The sequence below is a fragment of the Sinohyriopsis cumingii genome, unplaced genomic scaffold, assembly GCF_028554795.1.
Source record: "Sinohyriopsis cumingii isolate HCF-2022 unplaced genomic scaffold, ASM2855479v2 utg004647l, whole genome shotgun sequence".
In the NCBI taxonomy this organism is placed as follows: Eukaryota; Metazoa; Mollusca; class Bivalvia; order Unionida; family Unionidae; genus Sinohyriopsis; species Sinohyriopsis cumingii.
Window position 1 is genome coordinate 12,501 of NW_028316792.1, and position 12,500 is coordinate 25,000.

Consider the following 12,500-nt stretch of genomic DNA (forward strand, 5'->3'; position numbering starts at 1 on the left):
TTTTCATATATAAATGCTACACCAAAATTTTTGTCCACTTTCAACCGAGCCACCTGAAAACGCATTTTTTTCTATATAATAGTGCCAAATTCTATATGTGGGTAGTTGATCAGAAAATTTTTCGACGTACCCTGTGCCATCGAGCTTCCCAGCCCATTTTCGAACGAAAAGCAACCACGTTCTTGCCTTGCCTGGGAAGGAAAGCATTTCACGGAATGCACCTTCCCTATCGTCCGAAGCCAGCTGCCTAGGGGTACCCTGTACCAGCGAGCGCCTAGACAAGCCTAGCTCAGTGTACCGCCCCAGTACTGTGGTATAGCTCCCGATATCGTAGGCTAGTGTGCTCGGTTCGCAAGGCAGCTATACCACTACTATATGAATGCTACACCAAAATTTTTGTTCATTTTCAACCGAGCCACCTCAAAATGCATTTTTTTCTATATAATAGTGCCAAATTCTATATGTGGGTAGTTGATCAGAAAATTTTTCGACGTACCCTGTGCCATCGAGCTTCCCAGCCCATTTTCGAACGAAAAGCAACCACGTTCTTGCCTTGCCTGGGAAGGAAAGCATTTCACGGAATGCACCTTCCCTATCGTCCGAAGCCAGCTGCCTAGGGGTACCCTGTACCAGCGAGCGCCTAGACAAGCCTAGCTCAGTGTACCGCCCCAGTACTGTGGTATAGCTCCCGATATCGTAGGCTAGTGTGCTCGGTTCGCAAGGCAGCTATACCACTACTATATGAATGCTACACCAAAATTTTTGTTCATTTTCAACCGAGCCACCTCAAAATGCATTTTTTTCTATATAATAGTGCCAAATTCTATATGTGGGTAGTTGATCAGAAAATTTTTCGACGTACCCTGTGCCATCGAGCTTCCCAGCCCATTTTCGAACGAAAAGCAGCCACGTTCTTGCCTTGCCTGGGAAGGAAAGCATTTCACGGAATGCACCTTCCCTATCGTCCGAAGCCAGCTGCCTAGGGGTACCCTGTACCAGCGAGCGCCTAGACAAGCCTAGCTCAGTGTACCGCCCCAGTACTGTGGTATAGCTCCCGATATCGTAGGCTAGTGTGCTCGGTTCGCAAGGCAGCTATACCACTACTATATGAATGCTACACCAAAATTTTTGTTCATTTTCAACCGAGCCACCTGAAAATGCATTTTTTCCTATATAATAGTGCCAAATACTATATGTGGGTAGTTGGTCAGAATATTTTTCGACGTACCCTGTGCCATCGAGCTTCCCAGCCCATTTTCGAACGAAAAGCAGCCACGTTCTTGCCTTGCCTGGGCTTGCTAGCTACCAAAGAGAGTGTGCCTGCCTCTCTCCCTTCTCGCTTGTCCTGTCCTTGGTAAGCTAGCCTTCGATCGCACCTTGCTAGCTACCAGAGAGAGAGTGTGCCTGCCTCTCTCCCTTCTCGCTTGTCCTGTCCTTGGTAAGCTAGCCATCGATCGCACCGTGCTAGCTACCAGAGAGAGAGAGAGAGCGTGCCTGCCTCTCTCTCTCTCCCTTCACGCTTGTCCTGTCCTTGGTAGGCTAGCCTTCGCTCGCACCTAGCTAGCTACCAGAGAGAGAGAGTGTGTCTGCCTGCCTGCCTGCCTTATCGGCCTCTCTCTCTCGTCTCGATTCACTTTCAATCGAGACCATAGGAAACGCATTTTTTCCTATATAATAGTACCAAATACTATGTGTGGGTAGTTGGTCAAAAAGTTGCCCAAAAGGTGCACCTTTTTGAATTCGTTCCGTTTTTAACAAGGGCTTTCTACCACGGCCAAACCTTCGATTCCCCAAGCCTTTCCTCACTCTCTATCACACCTTGCTAGCTACCAGAGAGAGAGAGTGTGCCTGCCTCTCTCTCTCCCTTCTCGCTTGTCCTGTCCTTGGTAAGCTAGCCTTCGATCGGACCTAGCTAGCTACCAGAGAGAGAGAGAGAGAGAGAGAGAGAGAGAGAGTGAGTGTGCCTGCCTCTCTCTCTCCCTTCTCGCTTGTCCTGTCCTTGGTAAGCTAGCCTTCGATCGGACCTAGCTAGCTACCAGAGAGAGAGAGTGTGCCTGCCTCTCTCTCTCCCTTCTCGCTTGTCCTGTCCTTGGTAAGCTAGCCTTCGATCGGACCTAGCTAGCTACCAGAGAGAGAGAGTGTGCCTGCCTCTCTCTCTCCCTTCTCGCTTGTCCTGTCCTTGGTAAGCTAGCCTTCGATCGGACCTAGCTAGCTACCAGAGAGAGAGAGTGTGCCTGCCTCTCTCTCTCCCTTCTCGCTTGTCCTGTCCTTGGTAAGCTAGCCTTCGATCGGACCTAGCTAGCTACCAGAGAGAGAGTGTGTGCCTGCCTCTCTCCCTTCTCGCTTGTCCTGTCCTTCGTACGCTAGCCTTCGATCGCACCTTGCTAGCTACCAGAGAGAGAGTGTGCCTGCCTCTCTCCCTTCTCGCTTGTCCTGTCCTTGGTAAGCTAGCCATCGATCGCACCGTGCTAGCTACCAGAGAGAGAGAGAGCGTGCCTGCCTCTCTCTCTCTCCCTTCACGCTTGTCCTGTCCTTGGTAGGCTAGCCTTCGCTCGCACCTAGCTAGCTACCAGAGAGAGAGAGAGAGTGTGTGTCTGCCTGCCTGCCTGCCTTATCGGCCTCTCTCTCTCGTCTCGATTCACTTTCAATCGAGACCATAGGAAACGCATTTTTTCCTATATAATAGTACCAAATACTATGTGTGGGTAGTTGGTCAAAAAGTTGCCCAAAAGGTGCACCTTTTTGAATTCGTTCCGTTTTTACCAAGGGCTTTCTACCACGGCCAAACCCTCGATTCCCCAAGCCTTTCCTCACTCTCTCTCTCGCACCTTGCTAGCTACCAGAGAGAGAGAGTGTGCCTGCCTCTCTCCCTTCTCGCTTGTCCTGTCCTTGGTAAGCTAGCCTTCGATCGGACCTAGCTAGCTACCAGAGAGAGAGAGAGAGAGAGAGAGAGAGTGTGCCTGCCTCTCTCTCTCCCTTCTCGCTTGTCCTGTCCTTGGTAAGCTAGCCTTCGATCGGACCTAGCTAGCTACCAGAGAGAGAGAGTGTGCCTGCCTCTCTCCCTTCTCGCTTGTCCTGTCCTTCGTACGCTAGCCTTCGATCGCACCTTGCTAGCTACCAGAGAGAGAGTGTGCCTGCCTCTCTCCCTTCTCGCTTGTCCTGTCCTTGGTAAGCTAGCCATCGATCGCACCGTGCTAGCTACCAGAGAGAGAGAGAGAGCGTGCCTGCCTCTCTCTCTCTCCCTTCACGCTTGTCCTGTCCTTGGTAGGCTAGCCTTCGCTCGCACCTAGCTAGCTACCAGAGAGAGAGAGAGTGTGTGTCTGCCTGCCTGCCTGCCTTATCGGCCTCTCTCTCTCGTCTCGATTCACTTTCAATCGAGACCATAGGAAACGCATTTTTTCCTATATAATAGTACCAAATACTATGTGTGGGTAGTTGGTCAAAACGTTGCCCAAAAGGTGCACCTTTTTGAATTCGTTCCGTTTTTACCAAGGGCTTTCTACCACGGCCAAACCTTCGATTCCCCAAGCCTTTCCTCACTCTCTATCACACCTTGCTAGCTACCAGAGAGAGAGAGTGTGCCTGCCTCTCTCCCTTCTCGCTTGTCCTGTCCTTGGTAAGCTAGCCTTCGATCGGACCTAGCTAGCTACCAGAGAGAGAGAGTGTGCCTGCCTCTCTCCCTTCTCGCTTGTCCTGTCCTTCGTACGCTAGCCTTCGATCGGACCTAGCTAGCTACCAGAGAGAGAGAGTGTGCCTGCCTCTCTCCCTTCTCGCTTGTCCTGTCCTTCGTACGCTAGCCTTCGATCGCACCTTGCTAGCTACCAGAGAGAGAGTGTGCCTGCCTCTCTCCCTTCTCGCTTGTCCTGTCCTTGGTAAGCTAGCCATCGATCGCACCGTGCTAGCTACCAGAGAGAGAGAGAGAGCGTGCCTGCCTCTCTCTCTCTCCCTTCACGCTTGTCCTGTCCTTGGTAGGCTAGCCTTCGCTCGCACCTAGCTAGCTACCAGAGAGAGAGAGAGTGTGTGTGTCTGCCTGCCTGCCTGCCTTATCGGCCTCTCTCTCTCGTCTCGATTCACTTTCAATCGAGACCATAGGAAACGCATTTTTTCCTATATAATAGTACCAAATACTATGTGTGGGTAGTTGGTCAAAAAGTTGCCCAAAAGGTGCACCTTTTTGAATTCGTTCCGTTTTTACCAAGGGCTTTCTACCACGGCCAAACCCTCGATTCCCCAAGCCTTTCCTCACTCTCTCTCTCGCACCTTGCTAGCTACCAGAGAGAGAGAGTGTGCCTGCCTCTCTCCCTTCTCGCTTGTCCTGTCCTTGGTAAGCTAGCCTTCGATCGGACCTAGCTAGCTACCAGAGAGAGAGAGAGAGAGAGAGAGAGAGTGTGCCTGCCTCTCTCTCTCCCTTCTCGCTTGTCCTGTCCTTGGTAAGCTAGCCTTCGATCGGACCTAGCTAGCTACCAGAGAGAGAGAGAGAGAGAGAGAGTGTGTGTGTGTGCCTGCCTCTCTCTCTCCCTTCTCGCTTGTCCTGTCCTTGGTAAGCTAGCCATCGATCGCACCTTGCTAGCTACCAGAGAGAGAGAGAGAGCGTGCCTGCCTCTCTCTCTCCCTTCACGCTTGTCCTGTCCTTGGTAGGCTAGCCTTCGCTCGCACCTAGCTAGCTACCAGAGAGAGAGAGAGTGTGTGTGTCTGCCTGCCTGCCTGCCTTATCGGCCTCTCTCTCTCGTCTCGATTCACTTTCAATCGAGACCATAGGAAACGCATTTTTTCCTATATAATAGTACCAAATACTATGTGTGGGTAGTTGGTCAAAAAGTTGCCCAAAAGGTGCACCTTTTTGAATTCGTTCCGTTTTTACCAAGGGCTTTCTACCACGGCCAAACCCTCGATTCCCCAAGCCTTTCCTCACTCTCTCTCTCGCACCTTGCTAGCTACCAGAGAGAGAGTGTGCCTGCCTCTCTCCCTTCTCGCTTGTCCTGTCCTTAGTAAGCTAGCCTTCGATCGGACCTAGCTAGCTACCAGAGAGAGAGAGAGAGAGTGTGCCTGCCTCTCTCTCTCTCCCTTCTCGCTTGTCCTGTCCTTGGTAAGCTAGCCTTCGATCGCACCTTGCTAGCTACCAGAGAGAGAGAGCGTGCCTGCCTCTCTCCCTTCACGCTTGTCCTGTCCTTGGTAGGCTAGCCTTCGATCGCACCTAGCTAGCTACCAGAGAGAGAGAGTGTGTGTCTACCTGCCTGCCTGCCTTATCGGCCTCTCTCTCTCTCTCGTCTCGATTCACATTCAATCGAGACCCTAGGAAACGCATTTTTTCCTATATAATAGTGCCAAATACTATATGTGGGTAGTTAGTTAGGAAAGTTTCAACTTCCTAACCTTACAGACACTACCCAAGCCATATCGCTACTAGAGCGAGAGAGGGTGCCCCTGCCTCTCTCTCTCTCTACCTTTCGCTCTACTCCTAGCACTCCTGGCTAGATCGGCATTGCATGCTGGCTGGGACGACCTATCCAACGAGGGGTCGATCGTCCCGATGCGACCAGGCGATCGGTCGCAACAGGGAAGAAACCAGCTATCGTACTACGTCTCTAATGCAATGTATAGGACCCCAAAATCACTTCTTCCCTATATATAGTGCCAAATTCTATATGGGGGTAGTTGGTCAGGAAAGTTTCAATTTTGAAATCGTGCCTTTGCTACCAACGGCTTTGCACCAAGGGAAAGCCAGGGGTACACAAGGACTAGCGCCACAGTCTCACTTCTCGGTTTTATTTTATTCATTATCTCGGTAACGGATAGGAATTTTTTGATGGGGTTTGCTTTGGCAGATCGGCCATTACGAGAGCTATAAAGCAATGTCAACTGCGAGATTCGAACTCTTCCCTGTTGGTCGGGGCGGTGGGTGCGTCAAAACATATGACTTTTCAAAAAATCGACTTTATGCCGTTTCACTAAATGTTGAATATCTCGGGAACCCCTTGATATTTTTCCATGGGGTTTGCATTGGAATATTGGCCAATGAAAGGTCTAGATTGCTATGTCGGCGGCGGGATTCGAACTCGTGCTAGGTAGTTTTTACAGTGAAAAAACCGATGAACAAATGACTTTTTTGGCAATTTCTCCGTAACAAATGGGAATATTTCGACGAGGTTTATGCCGGCAAGTCGGTCTCGATAGCCTGTATCAGAAAATAACAAGTTGCCTGGCACAACTCCTCCCCAATCGTCGGGGCGGTGGGTGCGTCAAAACATATGACTTTTCAAAAAAAATCGACTTTATGCCGTTTCACTAAATGTTGAATATCTCGGGAACCCCTTGATATTTTTCCATGGGGTTTGCATTAGAATATTGGCCAATGAAGGGTCTAGATTGCTATGTCGGCGGCGGGATTCGAACTCGTGCTAGGTCGTTTTCACAGTGAAAAAACCGATGAACAAATGACTTTTTTGGCAATATCTCCGTAACAAATGGGAATATTTCGACGGGGTTTATGTCGGCAAGTCGGCCTCGATAGCCTGTATCAGAAAATATCAAGTTGCCTGGCACACCTCCTCCTCAATCGTCGGGGCGGTGGGTGCGTCAAAACATATGACTTTACAAAAAGTCTTTATGCCGTTTCACTAAACGTTGAATATTTTGGGAACCGCTTGACATTTTTCCATGGGGTTTGCATTGGAATATTGGACAATGAAGGTTCTAGACTGCTATGTCGACGGCGGGATTCGAACTTGTGCTAGGTCGTCCTCACAATTAAAAAACCGATGAAAAGCTACAGTTTCCCCCATATCTCCAGAACGGCTGGGAATATTTTCAAGCGGTTTGCTGCAGCGTGTCGGGGCCACGGGGCCACGTCGGGGAACGGGTGCCACCCGGACGCCACCGGGCGAGGTGGTGTCAAAATGGCGGAAAAACCGTTAGGTTCCTAGAATGAAGTGGTGGAAGGGAACGTCCCATTGGCACGTTTCACACCTCGGCAGACGCGCCTGGTCGAGACGAAGACAGAGAGTGGTAGATGTTGAAAATCGGTGCAGGTTTGGCCGAGTTAGGGGCTGTTTTGTCACCCGGCAGGGGCCACAAAACGACAAAGTCCGAAAAGCTACAGTTTCCCCCATATCTCCAGAACGGCTGGGAATATTTTCAAGCGGTTTGCTGCAGCGTGTCGGGGCCACGGGGCCACGTCGGGGAACGGGTGCCACCCGGACGCCACCGGGCGAGGTGGTGTCAAAATGGCGGAAAAACCGTTGGGGTTCCTAGAATGAAGTGGTGGAAGGGAACGTCACATTGGCACGTTTTACACCTCGGCAGACGCGCCTGGTCGAGACGAAGACATAGAGTGGTAGATGTTGAAAATCGGTGCAGGTTTGGCCGAGTTAGGGGCTGTTTTGTCACCCGGCAGGGGCCACAAAACGACAAAGTCCGAAAAGCTACAGTTTCCCCCATATCTCCAGAACGGCTGGGAATATTTTCAAGCGGTTTGCTGCAGCGTGTCGGGGCCACGGGGCCACGTCGGGGAACGGGTGCCACCCGGACGCCACCGGGCGAGGTGGTGTCAAAATGGCGGAAAAACCGTTAGGTTCCTAGAATGAAGTGGTGGAAGGGAACGTCCCATTGGCACGTTTCACACCTCGGCAGACGCGCCTGGTCGAGACGAAGACAGAGAGTGGTAGATGTTGAAAATCGGTGCAGGTTTGGCCGAGTTAGGGGCTGTTTTGTCACCCGGCAGGGGCCACAAAACGACAAAGTCCGAAAAGCTACAGTTTCCCCCATATCTCCAGGACGGCTGGGAATATTTTCAAGCGGTTTGCTGCAGCGTGTCGGGGCCACGGGGCCACGTCGGGGAACGGGTGCCACCCGGACGCCACCGGGCGAGGTGGTGTCAAAATGGCGGAAAAACCGTTGGGGTTCCGGAATGAAGTGGTGGAAGGGAACGTCACATTGGCACGTTTTACACCTCGGCAGACGCGCCTGGTCGAGACGAAGACATAGAGTGGTAGATGTTGAAAATCGGTGGAGGTTTGGCCGAGTTAGGGGCTATTTTTCACCCATGCCACAATAGTCAAGGTCAAGGTAGGGAGCGTGGGAAAATAGTGTTTTTCTCCCAAGCGTGGAAAGATATGTTAAAGTTTGACCCACCGGCGCCTAGGTCTGGATGAGTCGCACCTGCCTGTGTTATCCCCGTGCATGTCGCTGTGTCCGTTCGTGCGTACGCCTTCGCATAGCAAACGCTTCGGTGCCAAGTCGGTAGCTTAAAGTTGGTTTTCTCCGAAAGCCTATGAGCGATCTTAAGGTGCGACCCATCGGCAGATGGGCCTCGACGAGACGCAGCTGGCAGTGAAAACCCCATGGATCTCGGCTGGTCCGATCGTCCGTAAGTCAAAGAAAACGAATGCAATGGAATTCGCAATGGTCAGCTCGCTGCGAGAATCGGATTATTTTTTTTCCTGGCCAAACGGGTGGACCAATGGGCAATTGCAAGACGTCATTCGATCTGGCGTGACGAGAGGCGTCTTGGAAAAAAAAATAAGTCCATTGGACCTGTACGTTCGTCCGTAATGGTAAGAAAACCGATTTTTGGAACCCCCCTCCAATGTTAAAGTGAAAATGTCCATTAAAAAAAGTTTTCTCGCCGACGGGTAGAGGTATTGTCCCGTGTCGTGGTTCGACCGCTCGGGCCCGACGAGACGCGTCTGCCGGTGCCAGGCACGGTCGAGTAGGCGTGTCCGTTCGTCCGTGCGCTCTGGAAAACGTTTTCAGCCGCGCCGAACCATACGAGTGCGAAGTTGGCTTAAATCGAGTTTGCTCGAAAAGTAATGGACCGATTTTGACATGCGACCTACCGACAGGTCGGTCTCGGCAAGACACGTCGGACGGTGTGAAAGACATGGAATTCCCATCGTCCGTTCGTCCGTCCGGGGAAGAAAACGGGCCCGTTGATGTCAATGTCGGAAGCGGGCGACATTGGGTCGAAGCGAGTTTTGAGCATCGCCACTTAAAGGTATGTTGCCATGCCCTACGTCGTAAGATGGGCCTGGAAGAGCCGCATCTGGTGGTGCAAACCGCATGAAAATCGGCTTGTCCGTTCGTCCGTGCGACCCGTCCACGTGCATGTCGCTGGAGCGCGACATGGGGTTGAAGCGAGTTTTCAGCATCGCCACTTGGCAGGATGTTGACGAGCCATACGTCGGACGATGGGCCTGGAGAAGACGCATCTGTGCGTGCAAACCCCGTGAAAATCTGCTGGTCCGTTCGTCCGTACGGCTGAGAAAATGCGTAGTTCAAGGTCAAGGTCGGGAGCGTGGGAAAAAAATGGCTTGGGTGCAGTTTTCTCTGGAACGGGAAGAGCTATCTTGAAGTGGGAAGCACCGGCACATCGGCCCGGACGAGTCGCATCTGCCTGCGAAAAGGGCATTTGAATCACCGTGTCCGTTCGTGTGCAGGACGAGGAAAATGAATGGTTTGACTGTTGCGGAGAAGACGGATCCGTACTTGGAGTTAGTACGTGATTTACGCTGGCGCACAAAGAGAGATATGAATACCAAGAAGAAGAAGAAGAAGAAGAAGAAGAAGAAGAAGAAGAAGAAGAAGAAGAAGAAAAAAAATTAGAAAATAAAAATAACAAAGAAGAAGAAGAAGGAAGGCGGGAAGAAAGAACATAATAATAATAATAATAATAATAATAATAATAATAATAATAATAATAATAATAAAACCCGCAATACAAGGTGATTTTGTACGATACTATTTAAAACACTTTATGGAAGCGTTCGATTGTCGTTTCTATGCATAAATTTGGCAATTGTAATCCATTCCACTGCATTTTTCATGATGGGAAAATATTGTCCCACTTGGGCAAAGATTGGCCCAAAATCTACCTGGCATTGGAAGCACTTGGCTTCATTCACCTTAGGACTCCAGCGTTACCTTGTCGTACAGACAATATTGTGTAGGCATGTTTGTCCAATTCCTTGGTTCGACATTAAAATCACTTCATACAAACAATATAAGTGATTTCGTCCAATTGCGCTCTTTGACAAATTTCAAAATTGTGTGCAATTCGATCATGTGGCATTGATAAACACTTTACAGAAGCGTTTAATTATGTTCTGTCTGCATGAAGTTGGCATTTTCCATGATGGGAAATATTTGTCCAAAACCTACATGTTATCTGGCTTTGAGCCCCCCCAAAATTGCCAAGAAAAGTAGCAAAATGTGGCCAAAAACCTACGTTATTGGGTTTGGGGCAAAAATTTGCACAACAATGTTCCGAAAAGTGGCCAAAAACCTACCTAAACTTTTCTGAGACACGCTCGACAGTGTCTTCTTTCCGCACGGTTTGTGTCAAGCCCGTTCCCTTGGCTGTGACGGGAACAAATAAATTTAAAAAAAAAAAAAAACAAAGGAAAAAAAAAAAAAAAAAAGAAAAGAAAAGAAAAGAAAAAATCGTATCTGTAGAACGGTAAAAGATATTCTCATGCGGTTTGCGTTGGCTGCTGCGTCCTAGACAGAGCTATTATGTCTCTCTGTATGTATGTATGTATGTATGTATGTATGTATGTATGTATGTATGTATGTATGTATGTATGTATGCAAATCAATAAATAACCAAGTCCAACAAAACCCATTTCTTCCATGCAAGTGTAAAGTTGCCAAATATATCTTAATGGCTGCGTCCGTTCGTCCGCCATCGGGAGAAAACCGTTTTCCACCATGCAAGTGTGAAGTTTCGAAAAATTGAAATCTTTGGAATATAGCGACGTGCCACATGTCGGCAGATCGGGCTCGAAGAGACGACTCTGTTAGAGCAAACCGCACGTCAATAGCCCTGTCCGTTCGTCCGTACGCTTCGAGAAACCGACCGTTTCTAGGTAAAACGCGGCTTAAAGTTCCTTTCCTCCGGAAGGGCAAGAGCTAGGTAGACGTGCGACCCAGGGCCAGATTGGTCTTGAAGAGACGCGTCAGGCAGTGAAAACCCCACGAAAATCGGACTGTCCGTTCGCCCGCCATTGGAAGAAAACCGATTCCTTCCATGCAAGTGTGAAGTTTCGAAAAATTGAAAGCTTAGGAATAGAGCGACTTGCCATATGTCGGCAGATCGGGCTCGACGAGGCCACTGTGCTAGAGCAAACCGAACGTCGATAGCCCTGTCCGTTCGTCCGTTCGCTTCGAAAAACCGACCGTTTTTAGGTGAAACGCGGCGTAAAGTTCCTTTTCTCGGGAGGGGCAAGAGCTAGGTGGACGTGCCACCCAGGGCCAGATTGGCCTTGAAGAGACGCGTCTGGCAGTGAAAACCCCACGAAAATCGGACAGTCCGTTCGTCCGTGCGACCATGAAAAGCCGAAGGTCAAGGTTGTTGCCATCACGGCATTCCGTTGGTTCGGTATCTTCACTCGAATACCTATATCTTTCGAACGCTCGAAGATATTTTCGTGCGGTTTGCTGCGGCTGATGGGTCTGAGAAAGACCTATCCGTCGATGCCTTGCGCTGGAAGATGGCTTCATCCTGGACGAGGCGGTGGCCATTTCAGCGAGAGACGAAAGTAATGGGAAAATAACAAGTAACCGACTTCGCTCGGGAAGCAATTTATCGGCACTCTTGCTAGAAAATTCGTGTCTCTAAAACGGCGAAAGATATTCTCGTGCGGTTTGCGGTGGCGGCTGCGTCCTAGAGAGAGCTATCCACGCATGCCTTGCCGAGCGAGATGGCTTCAAAGATGGCTTCGTGATGGCCGTTCAGGCACAGGCAGAAATCACTGGAGGGGGGGATAGACACACAAAACTCGCTCGGTATGCAATTTATCGGCACACTTGCTAGAAAATTCGTGTCTCTAAAACGGCGAAAGATATTCTCGTGCGGTTTGCGGTGGCGGCTGCGTCCTAGACAGAGCTATCCACGCATGCCTTGCCGAGCGAGATGGCTTCAAAGATGGCTTCGTGATGGCCGTTCAGGCACAGGCAGAAATCACTGGAGGGGGGGATAGACACACAAAACTCGCTCGGTATGCAATTTATCGGCACACTTGCTAGAAAATTCGTGTCTCTAAAACGGCGAAAGATATTCTCGTGCGGTTTGCGGTGGCGGCTGCGTCCTAGACAGAACTATCCACGCATGCCTTGCCGAGCGATATATATATATATATATATATATATATATATATATATATATATATATATACATATATACATATATATACATATATATACATATATATACATATATATACATATATATATATATATATATATATATATATATATATATATATATATATATATATATATATATATTCACACACACACACACACACAAAGACACACACACACACACACACATCAATTAATAACTAAGTCCAACGTTGGTTTTAGTTACTTCGCTTCCAAGGGCTTTGCACCAACGGAATGTCAGGGGTACACAAGGCCTAGCGCCGACGGCGGGAGGTATTATCAAATGTCAGATGCCAAAAGATCTGTCTTGAATAGACGCGTCGGCCTGTGCCAAATATATC